Source organism: Anguilla anguilla, chromosome 14 (genome assembly GCF_013347855.1).
Source record: "Anguilla anguilla isolate fAngAng1 chromosome 14, fAngAng1.pri, whole genome shotgun sequence".
Classification (NCBI taxonomy): Eukaryota; Metazoa; Chordata; class Actinopteri; order Anguilliformes; family Anguillidae; genus Anguilla; species Anguilla anguilla.
The window spans coordinates 23,822,576-23,836,220 of NC_049214.1; the positions used below are offsets into that span (position 1 = coordinate 23,822,576).

Sequence of the window (13,645 nt, forward strand, 5' to 3'; positions counted from 1 at the left end):
GCGGCTTTTTCGATGAATCGTCATGTGCTTCCACCGAAGAGCAAACTCACCCCGTGACATCACTGTTTTGCTGTTTCCCCCCCCGCCCACTGTTTTTCTATCAGCCATCGGAAGGTCACAGCAACCGGTCATTATCCCATCAAAGTGTCACACGGTAAAACACGGCGCTCCGATTGGTCCGGGCCAGCTGGCGAGCGCCACTGGGCTGTGTTTTCAGAGAAAACAGCAATTTTACAATCAGTGTGCCCCCCCCGTGTGTGTTTTCTGTGCACGGCTACTGTTCACAGACACCAGAGCTGAATCAGCCTATGTGTGCTGTGGGGGGGGGGGGGGGGGGGGAGCCTCTAATTCTGGAGTTCTGAGTCAACTCTAATTGCCGACATTTCTGTTCAATGCCCGCCATCTCTCTTTCCTTAGCTCCTGCCATTCCCTCCCTCCCTCTCTCTCTTTCTCCATCTCTCTTTCCTTAGCTCCTGCCATTCCCTCCCTCCCTCTCTCTCTTTCTCCATCTCTCTTTCCTTAGCTCCTGCCATTCCCTCCCTCCCTCTCTCTCTTTCTCCATCTCTCTTTCCTTTCCTCACCCTCTCTTAGGGTTTTTAGTGATGGGGAGGGGGGGGGTGCAATCAAAGGCCCCCCAACTAAGTCCAATAAAGTCCACACCCCCCCCCCCAACGTTGGTTGAGTATGAGAGATCATGAGAGGGGCTCTTCGTCAGAACGCGCCAAGCGCGAATTATGGCGGTAATCCCCCCGCGGTTCACATGGGGACGCAGGACTGAGTGACAGCCAGAAGGGCCTTTCATCTCAAATCTCATAATGTGGGCTCCGCCATCCCACCGAAAGCACACCTTAGACTCTGCTACCCGAAAAAAATTCCCCGAAAATCCTGTCTCGGCCTCCGCCAAGCCGCACCCAATAAGCAGGACCCGCTCCGTTCACCGAGGTGTTTCTGCCATTCAGAAGCTTGTTATGCATGCTGTTTTTCACCAAACTTTATTTTAAAAAGTATTGGCTTTAAAGGAAACTACACCCTGTCCGTACAACCCTTTCACAGAGAGCCACAAGGCCGTGCCACGCCACTCATGTGGCTTTGCTTCTGACTAAATGATTCTAGCTGGACGATAATTTGAGATTTCAGGACGTATCGCGTGAGGGATAAACTATGAGTCATCACGGTGTCCCAGTCCCTGAACTACAGAGAACTACAGGGGTGGGTCTGCTGTTGAGATGGGGCAGATGGTGTTTGGTAAGGTTTAGAGGAGAGGTGGGGTGAATGGTGTTTGGTAAGGTTTAGAGGAGAGGTGGGGTGGATGGTGTTTGGTAAGGTGTCGAGGTGAGGTGGGCCGGATGGTGGATGGTGTTTTGGAAGGTTTAGAGGTGAGGTGGGGTGGATGGTGGATGGTGTTTGGTAAGGTTTAGAGGTGAGGTGGGGTGGATAGTGTTTGGGAATGTTTAGAGGTGAGGTGTGGTAGAAGGTGTTTAGGAAGGTTGGGAGGTGAGGTGTGGTAGATAGCGGATGGTGTTTGCAACAGTTGGGAGGTAAGGTGGGGCGGATAGTGGATGGTGTTTGGGAAGGTTGGGAGGTAAGGTGGGGCGGATGGTGGATGGTGTTTGGGAAGGTTCAGAAGTAATGTGTGGCGAATGGTAGAAGGTGTTTGGGAAGGTTGGGAGGTGAGGTGTGGCAGATGGCGGATGGTGTTTGGGAATGTTGGGAGGTATGGTGTGGCAGATGGCGGATGGTGTTTGGGAATGTTGGGAGGTAAGGTGTGGCAGATGGTGGATGGTGTTTGGGGAGGTTGGGAGGTAAGGTGTGGCAGATGGCGGATGGTGTTTACAACAGTTGGGAGGTAAGGTGGGGCGGATAGTGGATGGTGTTTGGGAAGGTTGGGAGGTAAGGTGGGGCGGATGGTAGAAGGTGTTTGGGAAGGTTGGGAGGTGAGGTGTGGCAGATGGCGGATGGTGTTTGGGAATGTTGGGAGGTATGGTGTGGCAGATGGCGGATGGTGTTTGGGAATGTTGGGAGGTAAGGTGTGGCAGATGGCGGATGGTGTTTGGGGAGGTTGGGAGGTAAGGTGTGGCAGATGGCGGATGGTGTTTGGGGAGGTTGGGAGGTAAGGTGTGGCAGATGGCGGATGGTGTTTGGGGAGGTTGGGAGGTAAGGTGTGGCAGATGGCGGATGGTGTTTGGGAATGTTGGGAGGTATGGTGTGGCAGATGGCGGATGGTGTTTGGGAATGTTGGGAGGTAAGGTGTGGCAGATGGCGGATGGTGTTTGGGGAGGTTGGGAGGTAAGGTGTGGCAGATGGCGGATGGTGTTTGGGGAGGTTGGGAGGTAAGGTGTGGCAGATGGCGGATGGTGTTTGGGGAGGTTGGGAGGTAAGGTGTGGCAGATGGCGGATGGTGTTTGGGAATGTTGGGAGGTAAGGTGTGGCAGATGGCGGATGGTGTTTGGGAATGTTGGGAGGTAAGGTGTGGCAGATGGCGGATGGTGTTTGGGGAGGTTGGGAGGTAAGGTGTGGCAGATGGCGGATGGTGTTTGGGGAGGTTGGGAGGTAAGGTGTGGCAGATGGCAGATGGTGTTTGGGGAGGTTGGGAGGTAAGGTGTGGCAGATGGTGGATGGTGTTTGGGGAGGTTGGGAGGTAAGGTGTGGCAGATGGCGGATGGTGTTTGGGGAGGTTGGGAGGTAAGGTGTGGCAGATGGCGGATGGTGTTTGGGGAGGTTGGGAGGTAAGGTGTGGCAGATGGCGGATGGTGTTTGGGGAGGTTGGGAGGTAAGGTGTGGCAGATGGTGGATGGTGTTTGGGGAGGTTGGGAGGTAAGGTGTGGCAGATGGTGGATGGTGTTTGGGGAGGTTGGGAGGTAAGGTGTGGTAGATGGCGGATGGTGTTTGGGGAGGTTGGGAGGTAAGGTGTGGCAGATGGCGGATGGTGTTTGGGGAGGTTGGGAGGTAAGGTGTGGCAGATGGTGGATGGTGTTTGGGGAGGTTGGGAGGTAAGGTGTGGCAGATGGTGGATGGTGTTTGGGGAGGTTGGGAGGTAAGGTGTGGTAGATGGCGGATGGTGTTTGGGGAGGTTGGGAGGTAAGGTGTGGCAGATGGCGGATGGTGTTTGGGGAGGTTGGGAGGTATGGCTCCAGACACTGGAAGCGAAGCGTCCAGATTTACGGCGTGTTTCGCTGCGTACGCCATTGGAGGTGGAGCGAGCGGAGAAAGGGATGGAGCGGTGGCGTAAATCATGGGTGAAGGGGCAGGCCGGACACACAATGCTCTCCTAACACACCTCCCTAACACACCTCCCTAACACGCAGTCCCACAGCCTGTGCTGCCTTTATCGAGCCACTCGCCCACATCCTGTGTTCAGCACAACAGCACAACGGTTCAGTCACACCTCGGTGTTCAGTCAGCCAGAAACGCTCTTCTTTGTCACACCTTGTTAAACCCTAATACGCCTTTGCTTCACAGCACAATGGCAACGCTAATTAAACTCCAAGATAATTAAAATCACATTTCTGGCTCTCGCAGCTAAATTGCCATTTTACCGAGTATATCTTCCATGTAAAAAGTGTTGTTTTGGACTATCTTAGATAATATAAAAATATATTTACATACAGTGCAGTATGTAAGTATTTGGGCCGTGAAGCAATTCTTGTTGTTTTGGCTCTGTACTCCAACACATTGGACTTGAAATGAATCAACGAAAAAGAGGTCAAAGGGCAGATTGTCAGATTTGAGGGTATTTCCACCCATACCGGGTGAATCTTGTAGGAATTACAGCCCTTTTTATACTTTGTTCCGCCATTTTAGGCACCAAAAGTAACCGGACAACTGGCTGCCCAGCTGTTTCTTGGCCAGCTGTGTGCTGTTGCATCATTAGTTCATGCACAAGGAAGCTAACGAAAAAGTCTAGAGCTGATTCTAAGTGTAGAATTTGCATTTGGAGTCGTTGCTGTTCTAAACATGAGGAACAAATACGTATCAATGCCAGTAGAGTAGGCCATCATGCGTCTGAATCCAGCTGAACAATAAGTAGTTCAATCACTAAGTACCGAATCAAGTTTCGTAGTATAGTAGTAGCCTTTAAAATTAGATGGCCACAAAATATTTTAGTCTATTACTTCTAGAAGGAATAAAATATAACCCAAATTACACCAAATGAGAAGACAGGTAAAATTTTTATAAAAACAGGTAGTGTATAATCGAGTGGAACCCCAACATAAATCAAGGAAACCGCAGCAGAGTAATATAAGGTTTCGTATCGCGACCGTTTCCCACAACAAGCGCCGTGCTCCCTCTAGGCTGACACCAGCGGTTAAACGGTTTCCCGGTTTAACCCTTAAATCAACGCGGTGACATCACGATCGCGGCGGTAAGCGCGGCCCGCTCGCCGCTGCCCGGCGCGGGGTCACGTCCCCCGGGTCACGTCTCGCCCGCGGCGTTCCGCGATGACGTCACCGCGGCCGTACGCGGTCCGGGGCCGCCGGCGCTCGCGGTCTCTCCGTAATTACAGGCGGCCGGGGGCCGGGCGGCCTCTCCGCACGCCGCGCCGTGTATTCTGGGATGTTGTTTGCTTAACGGACGGGACGAGCCCCGTCTCTGCGGTAGCCTTGGCGCTGCGAATCTTCTCCGGAGTTTCCCTACAGCGTTCGCTACAGTTTTTTATACATATATAATCTTTCCCACCCCTTTTTATGCCTATATTTTATTCAGTGGAATTGTGTTTGTAAACAGCCCTTTGCTCTGTTATTGTGAAAATTGCTGTGTTTGTGTGCGTGAGAGAGAGCTATTTTTTAACCCCGCGGATCCCTGTGTAATTATTTCTCGTCTTTTGTTCTTTTTTTACCTTTGCGTTAGCATTGTCGGCATGGCGATAAAGAGCTTCCAAACTGAACAATTAAAATGGAAGCCAGAGTGAGTGAGACCATGAACTGTGCACACACACTCATGAGCATACACACACACACACACACAAATGCATGCACACCGCACGCACGCACACACATAAGGGCTCTACGCTAACATTTATTCCCAGAAGCACATGCGCTCCTAAGTTGGAAATTTAGGAGCACACTAATGCAACCCAATTAGTTGATGTGCTAAATTATATTTCCACTTAGCACACATCAACATTCAGGAGCAAATGGCCCCAAAATAGAAGCACTATATCGCCCTGCCACATGCACACATACGCACACAAACTTTCTTAGCTGTCCATCGTGTCCGATGATGACGCTTGCTCTGAGGGGGGGGGTTCAGCGTCGCTGGTGCCACATACACGCACACACACACACACATACGCACACAAACACACGAGCACACACACACACACGCATACGCAAACTCACACGCACATACACGCACGCACGCATGCACACACACACACACATACACATGCAAACACACACACACGAGCACACACGCACATGCAAACACACACAAACATGCACGCATGCACACACACACACAATACACACACATAAGCGCACACACACACTCGCACACACATCCACACACGCGCACACACACACGCACACACACACACACACACACAGCACAAGATGTCCAGCTCTGTCAGATTGGCCATTTTGCCTCTCACGCTCCATTGAGCTGATCTCCTCTGTGGGAGGCTGTGGGTAAGCTGGGGGGGACGAGGCGACAGGGAAAATCTGCCTCATTCGAACCCGTCTCTCCCTCCGTCCACGGCTCACCGAACCCGTCTCCCCCCGCCCGCCCGGACGCCCCGCCGGCGGCTGGCCCTCCGCGTGCCCGACAGCACCACACCGCGCCACGCGGGCAGCAGGCGGGCACCTCGGCCGAACGCGCCACTCTCTTTCGCGGGCGATGCCCAACACCACTTTAAGCGGAGGAAGGGGGACACATGCCAAATCTCTTTTAACAACGCCTTACAAACCTCCTTGGTCATCTGGGGATTTTCAAGGCTAGACTTGATACAGAGTTGGATACTATCTAGTGTGTAGGTAATCAGAGCACTAATTTAGTTAGGAAACTGGCGAGCACTGTTGGGCTGAATGGCCTGTTCTCGTCATTATATTATGTTATGTTATAACTTGTTTTTTTTTGCTCCCATTTTCTCCCCAATTTAGTCATTATACCAATTCCCCGTGTGAATCACGGTCCTGGTCGATGCGCTATCCTTCTGTTGGTCTGGGGAGGGTGTAGACTACCACATGCCTCCTCCGATACATGTGGAGTCGCCAGCCGCTTGTTTTCACCTGACAGCGAGGAGTTTCACTGGGAGAGCGTAACGCATGCTGAGGTTCACGCTGTCTCCCCCAGATCCCCTCCCCGCCGGACAGGCGCCCCGACCAACCAGTAGGAGTCGCTAATGCTACGATCAGGACTCATACCCTCACCCCCGGCTTTCCACCCGCGATCACTGCCAATTGTGTTCGTAGGAACGTCTGACCAAGCTGGTGATAGGCAAGTGCTTTTACCTCTACCCTACCCAGACGGCCCCTTGTTATGTTATCACTTGTTATAACTTGGGGGGGGGGGGTGACTTCAGCTGTCACTGTGTTACAGCAGGTCTCTCTCATACCTTAAGGTTCCCTCATCTATAACCTCCTTAAACCTGCACCAGCTACACTCACATAACTTTCCTTAAAACAACAAAAAAAATTCACAGTAGTCAACTGCAGTTGTACTGCTCTACGCTCCGCTCTGGACCGTTGAGCCTTCCCCACACTTATCAGCGCATACAAATTAACCCCTCCTGCTCTGCCACACCCGCCTGCGCCTGGAATTCACTTTCTGTTTTAAACTGTGAGTGAGCCTACGGCACACAAATCTGTCGCTCTATATTGTTTCTAAGCTTTAAACGCGGTCTTGTGGACCAGGTTTAAACGCACCCATCTATCCCTCCCCTTCCCCTGCCCCCGCCGAAACGCCGCGCTTTGTTCCCGCTCCCCCGCGGTCGCCACGCCCCCTCCTGTCCCCTCCTCCTCCTCCTCCTCCTCCCCCAGATCTCATTCGGAGGCTAACCGCGGTCCATCCTAACCTCCTTCCTCTGTGAAACGCCGCAGATCGGACGCTATCCGTCAAACGCGCTAGCGAGCCGCCGGCTGCAGCCAGACCCAACCCGACGGAGAGGATGACTCGCGTGCGTCCGACCCTCGGCCATAAAAAGAGAAACGAAAATCGCATCTCGCGTTCCTGGGCGGGCAGAGATTTATCATCGTGCCCCCCCCCCCCCCCCCCGTGCGCGGAAGCCCGTTGCAGCGCTAAACCTCACCCAAATTCGGTATTAAAGAACGGATGCGTCCTCTCCCCTATATAGAGGAACACCAGACTCCACATTTAGACTCGCCGTCTGCCGGTGGCGGAACTGAACCGCCGGGCCGCGTCGCCGTGGAAATGGCGGTAATGTAATGTTTAATATTGATAACGCCCACGAGCGGCCGGGGGGGGGGGGGGGTTCTAATCTATTATGAAAATGTTGATTTAGCTCGCGGAGAGCGCCAGAGGTTACTCCCCCACCACCCCCCCTGATGTGCCGCCGCGTCCCCCTCCCTCCCCCTCCGGCGCCCGCTCCTCTCGCGGCTTCCGCCCCGCCCCGCCCCGTCCGTCATTTCGTCCGCGGCCCGTAATCGGAGAATAAATCCCCTGATCTCCCGCGCTCATAAGCGACTCACGTCTCGTACCGCCGGGAAGCCGCCGGTAAGCCACACCGCTTGTTTCATACGCGGCCGGCGTTCCTCCGGGTCTCGCCCGAGCAGCCTCACGGAGAGCCGCTCGTGCCCATCCTCCGGGCTGCCACCTCGACCCTTCCTATTGGCTCCCCAGTTTGGGGAGGAGGGTAGAGCAGCGCTACCTTATTTCCGTCCTCGTTGCCTTGTGTCGTATGGTATCTTGTCTTTTTGTCTTGCGTAATATGCTGTCATATTGACCTATATGTAATGTATGTATCCTGTCTTCCGCCACTAATGTTCTTAATGTGCTCCTGCCCAGGGACTACAGAAGTACACGAGCTACTTAGCTAACTCAGGTGCACCTGCAGTATGTTGTGCAAGATCCTTGTTAAATAATCCAATTAATTAAACTACTCAACGCCAGGTCCTGCGGGCCGCAGTGTCTGCAGGTATGCCCTCCAGTTGGCAGACCTGATCCTACCAATTAGCACCTCACCAAGATCTCTAGATGGTGATGAAGTGTGCTTTGATAGGGTTGGAGTGAAAACCTACAGGTCAGTAGATCTCCAGAAACAGGGTTGGGCAGCTCTGGTCTACACACTATCCTTGTTTTTTAAAAAACATTTTATCACCATGACTTGCTGGTTGGCATACCCGCCATCCCAATTTGTATCACCAGTTGGGCATTTCTCCCATTTCTCTGACGGATGGTCAGAGATCAGTACTACCAATTTAGTGGAGTTGAAAAAAGGCAAAGACCATATTTCCCTCTTAATTTCTATTTCAAATTCAATGCACTTTATTGGCATAATTTAAATACAGTGTTGCCACAAATCAGAGATGACAAATAACACCAGACACGTAATTAAATAGCTGAACTCTGTGCAAATGTTCAGTATGCGGTAAAATGTCCAGTGTTAATTCAACTCTTATTAAGTGGGACCAATTGTTATCTGTTAATAGCTGAATGAATTCACACCGTTAGAGTTGAATTAACACTGGACATTTTACTGTGTAGACAAATCGTATTATAATACAGACGACTAATACTCTAAGTACAGTCTTACCATTTAGAATGTGCTCTCTGTTCTGCCCTCACTCTCTCTCTCTCTCACACACACATAGACACACACACACACACACACACGCGCACACACACACACCCCTTTTCAAATTAGAATAAACATATCCGGTCCCCGACCGATCAGTGCTAGGCTATCGTGCCGCTCCCTTCGCAGCCCGGCTGCACTGTTCAGCGTGGAGGACGCTGAGGGACCAGTCAGCTGTGGCGTTGTGTGCGCTCGCCCGTGCTGATTGGCCGAGCACAGGACTCTCGAGCGGACGACGCGAGGCAAGGCCCCCTTTGGAGACGCTCTTTTTTGAAAAAAGGTGAAAGGTCATACTGCTATTAATCACAGCCAAAAAGAATGGGATTAAATTGCTCAGTCTAGTGGCCTGGGGGGGGGAACGGATGGGGCTGAGGTGTTGTAAAGGAAAATGTTGTGTCTGTCTTAGATTACAGCACAGGGGCCTAAGGCCAGCATCTGAACAGGAGCAGAGCCGGATTCAAACACTTTTTTCCCCTCTCTTTCTCTCTCTCTCTCTTTTTTTCCCCTTTTCTTCCTCTTTCCTATGACCGTGTTTCTTGCGCGAGTTACCTTACGCCGCACCTACAGTGCATTCACCCCTCGGGTAATAGTCTGGGGTCTTTCTCCAGCAGTATGGGTTAGGGAACAGTGATAATCATTTTTAAAGTGCACATTTCCTGAACACACTCCTGAACTCTCTCTCTCTCTCTAGCGAAAAACGGAATGAAGATCTTAGCCCGTCTGTTGTTTTAACCTGTGCCTCACATATTCTCCGTGTGGCAGCACCTCAGTCAAGACCTACATACAGCTAGTGTACAGAGAGAGGTTCCGTAAGGGCTCTCTTTAGCCAAGAACAGGTCCCTCGGTGGGTTCAAACCTAGGTGATCTCCCTCCCCCGTTTTGATCATATTTCATAATCGGAATACTATTTCGCACAGAAATATTAAAAAAGAGAGGGAATGCAGTTTTTAGATCGTGCACTTTGGTTTCTTAAAGGGGACGATTTCAAACACTACAGGCAGAAATGTGCTGGAACATTTAATTTGCATGCTACAGAAGCCGTGCTTTGCATTTTCTTATCCCAGTGAAATGCAGGTAACGTTCATTTTTTTCTGCCGGTTTTGTTTGTTTTTATGGAACCGGTGGTGCAGATGACTTGTCCCTCCTTGACCCACATCTACTCAAATAAATAATGTATGGACAGGCCTATTGAAATGACTGACAAGACTGTTGTGATCGCAGCTGTACAGTTGCTTTAGAGAAGTATGGGTATGCATTTTCCGAGGGTTTTAAAAATCCCTTAGACAAAGGGCGTGTAAGCGTAATTTGCACAGAAAAGTGAGCCTAACTCCCTCAGCTCGTTGATATGCAGTACACATTAAACTCGGCGCGTTCATTTTCTCCCTTTAAAGCACGCGAGGAGCTGACGGTTTGATAACCAAAAAAGAAGCATAGGTGGAGACGGCCGAATCCGCGTGCTTGCGCACGTCATTCGCGTGCACTTCGCGCTGCGGGAAGGTTATTCAGACTAGCGACAAAAAAAAAAAAAAAAACATAAATCAGAAAACAGATTAGATGGTTATCAGCCATCTCGAGTTTGCTTTACAGCCCTGTTCATGAGCGGCTTCGCGCCGAGATTATCTTCGTTCAGATCTGCTGCTCTGATCCCCTTTGATCCCCTTACACTGTGAACTGTTTTTACTGTAGCGTAATGAGACACTAGCTGTTGTAGCCCGGCCCAGCTGTAACTTTGCGCTCGCGGTCTCGGGGTGACGGACCTGGGGCTCTCTCCCTCACCTCCCCTCAATCGCCCCACGCCAGATCCCAGTCTCGCCCGCTTTAAGTTTATTGCACGGTGTCGACAAACGTCTTTGATGTCTAATGCGCCTCGCGCCGCATTAATTATGGATTCCCCCCGGCCGGAACGCGCGCGAGCACCTTCAAACGTTCGTATAAAGCGCAGGCTGTCTTTCACTAGCCTCCAGAATGGCTTCAGGACGGAATATAGGACAGGAGGGATTTAGAGAAGAAACTTATATGGTTGCAGCTACGGCCCTCTGTTCGTGTAATATTCAGTGAGAGCTGCGCAGCTCGGGGGGCATTAAACAGTCACATGCGAAAATGTGTATTTTCATAATGCGATTCATATATATATATAGCACACGTGCGGTGGGGAAACGGGCACTCTGGAATGACAGACATAGTTAGGATTAGGATAAACCGCCGTGCCCAACACAATGGAGAGGAACAATAAAAAAAGAAATGACCTAGTTCTTCTCTCAGTTACTAATGTCCGTTATGTAAACTCAGCAGCAAATGGGTGCGGTCGTATAAATACGCACTTCTCTCTTAAAATAGGGTTCCATTAAATTAAGTTTAATTAATAACCTAACCGTTAAGGCTGCTCACACCAGCTATCTAATTGATCTAATTCGTTCTCTTCTTCGCCCGCTGATTTAGAGCACGCGCAGCTAACTTTAGAGCAGACAGGGAGTGTTGCCAGTCAACTGCCATTGGCTTAGCTACAAAATTCACACGACGAGCCTCGTCGCATTTTGCCAGCATGCTGTGGCCAAAAATATAAATAATGACACAGTGGTCCAATTATTGGCATCATTCTATAATTTAAACTTTGTTCATCACTGTTTCATATGCTCGAAATGCAATTCTCTATCTCTGTAAAATATTAACAGGTTGTTTACGATAATATTGTAGAATATATAGGGACAGGGACTCTAAATTAACATCAAACACTCTGGAACCAGTCAAGTTCATTAGACGGAGAATCTCAGGAAAAGTGTTTGCTTGGCCACCCCAAGTTAATTGTCCTTGTGTTGTTTATTAATGGTTGCTACCTACAGCCAGAATCTTTCTCCAGCTTTGTAGGTGACTAGTTATTGGTACATTTTTAACTAATTTATTAAAATGGGTACCTTTTTTTTGGTTTACTATCAATCCTAAAGCCAGCAGAATTTATCTTGAGAAATTAGGTCTCCTGATAAATGCTTTTGTACTTTCCCCGTTTTCCATAAAAACGGCTGCTGTAAAAAAAACTGCGAAAACTCAGCGGATGGTTTGGCGTCGCCCATTTGGCATAACTGTGAGTGCTAGTGTCTGTGTGCACTGGGTAATGAGTCACAGGTTGACATAACGTTTACATCATCTTTGAGCACACAGAGAGTAGCAAAGATGTGGTCAAACTAGTCGTGTCTCTTCTCCATAAATGTGGCTTTAATGGCAATGACAATCAGGACACAACTTAGATTCACATGTCAGCGATGGTGTTTTCTCAGAATAAGGAAGTAGAGCAAGACGAAGGTCAACTGCCTCAAATTAATAGAAGGACTCCTACACAAAATCAGAGTGCCAACAGCTCAGTTTTAAGAGACAGATATTAAAGGCTGGAGTACGTTAAAATCAAAAGGTGATCACATCGGCACTCGATTGATACTTTTTCCATAACTGCTGGGCTGTTTTAGCAAATAATAATAATAATAATAATAAAATTTTAAAAAATAATAAAAAAATAAATAAAAAATATATATATATATATATATATATATACACACACAAAGGCTTTTAAGTTGATTTTGTTTTGGGGCTTCCTGATTACCTTATCAAGGTGCTTGTTCTTAACACAGTGGTGGCACATGGCTGGGCCTCAGGGCTCCTCTGAGAAGGGGGGGTTGGAGGGGGGGAGGGGGCTGGCAACCCAGATGCATGCTGTACGCCCGGCCAGCTGTAGCAGCTCTGCTGAGAGAGAGGGGGGGGGGGGGGTCAGGGTCAGACGGTCAGTTTTCTCCCGTCTCGTAGCTCAGTGGTCACTGCTCCCGTTAACGGGGGTACCTGTGCTTGGCCCGCAGCAGCTGCACCCCGTCTGAAGCCCTCGGCCTGGGTACCTGCACAGCTCACCTGCAGGGTCACAGAGCAAACATACTCACTTCAGAGGCTATCGCTGCTAATGTACACCCTTCTGAATGCGCAGAGGGCTACGAGGGCACCAGACTACGATTTTACTTTATTTTCTTGAAAGTTTTGTCAATCGACCACATGACGAATGACGAACGGAAATGAACCAAATGTGAATTTCATTGTTTTTGGATGGATTCCCATAAAGAAATATAATATACTGCATTATATTGTCGTTTTGTGGATTTATATAGTGATAAATATATTTTGCAGCAGTGGAATACATTGCAGCATCTGAAAGTTGCAATAGCTTGTGTGTTTGCCCATATATTCTGAAGTGATTCTGAGTGGATGTCAAGTGCGACCACTCCTAACTGAGTTAGTGTGGAATACAGTTCATCCTGAACACAGAATTCATTTGCAGTTTCAGCTCTCTGGGAGAGTTAGTCTCTGGGAGAGGTCTGGAACTCAGGAGGCTCCCATTACACTACATTACTGGCATTTAGCGGACGCTCTTATGCAGAGCGACTTACACCATATATACCTTGATATACTGAAGCAATGCAGGTTAAGTGCCTTGCACAACAGCAAGTGTCCTACCTGGGAATCGAACCGCTAACCTTTACGTTACAAGACCAGCTCCTTACCCATTACACTACACTGCCGCCCGCACTCCCATTCACTCAGCTGTCACAATAGTCCCAATAATCACGTAAAACCATTCTCACAGCAGAACGGGCCTTCATAAAACAGATTACATTACATCACTAACTGCGTGATTACTTTAAATAAATAGTGTCATCAAACGTGCAAAGCGTGATCTCCTCACATGCTATAAATTCTTATTTTTGTCATATAAGTAAACACGTAATGGATTCAGTAAATTACCACGTAGATTACGGCATTCTCGGGATTTGGTTTTTTGCTGATTTTTCGCTGAGAAAATACAAAAAACCCAGGACATGGCTAAGCCCCCCGACATGCGGATCGTAGGGATCACAGAGT

At 49.5% G+C, this 13,645-nt stretch overlaps 1 long non-coding RNA gene across 2 annotated transcripts in view; it reads right to left on the reverse strand.

Moving 5' to 3' along the window:
* LOC118212635 overlaps nt 1–13,645 on the reverse strand; it is a 30,925-nt gene that overhangs the window by 13,790 nt on the left and 3,490 nt on the right. Inside the window, exons 2-3 of one of the 2 annotated variants that reach the window (XR_004762286.1) lie at nt 12,578–12,643; nt 12,345–12,481 (exon numbers count right to left, since the gene is read on the reverse strand). This is a non-coding gene — a long non-coding RNA (uncharacterized LOC118212635). Of the gene's footprint in view, nt 1–12,344; nt 12,485–12,577; nt 12,644–13,645 lie in introns of both variants that reach the window. The other variant, XR_004762285.1, reaches the window with a different exon arrangement.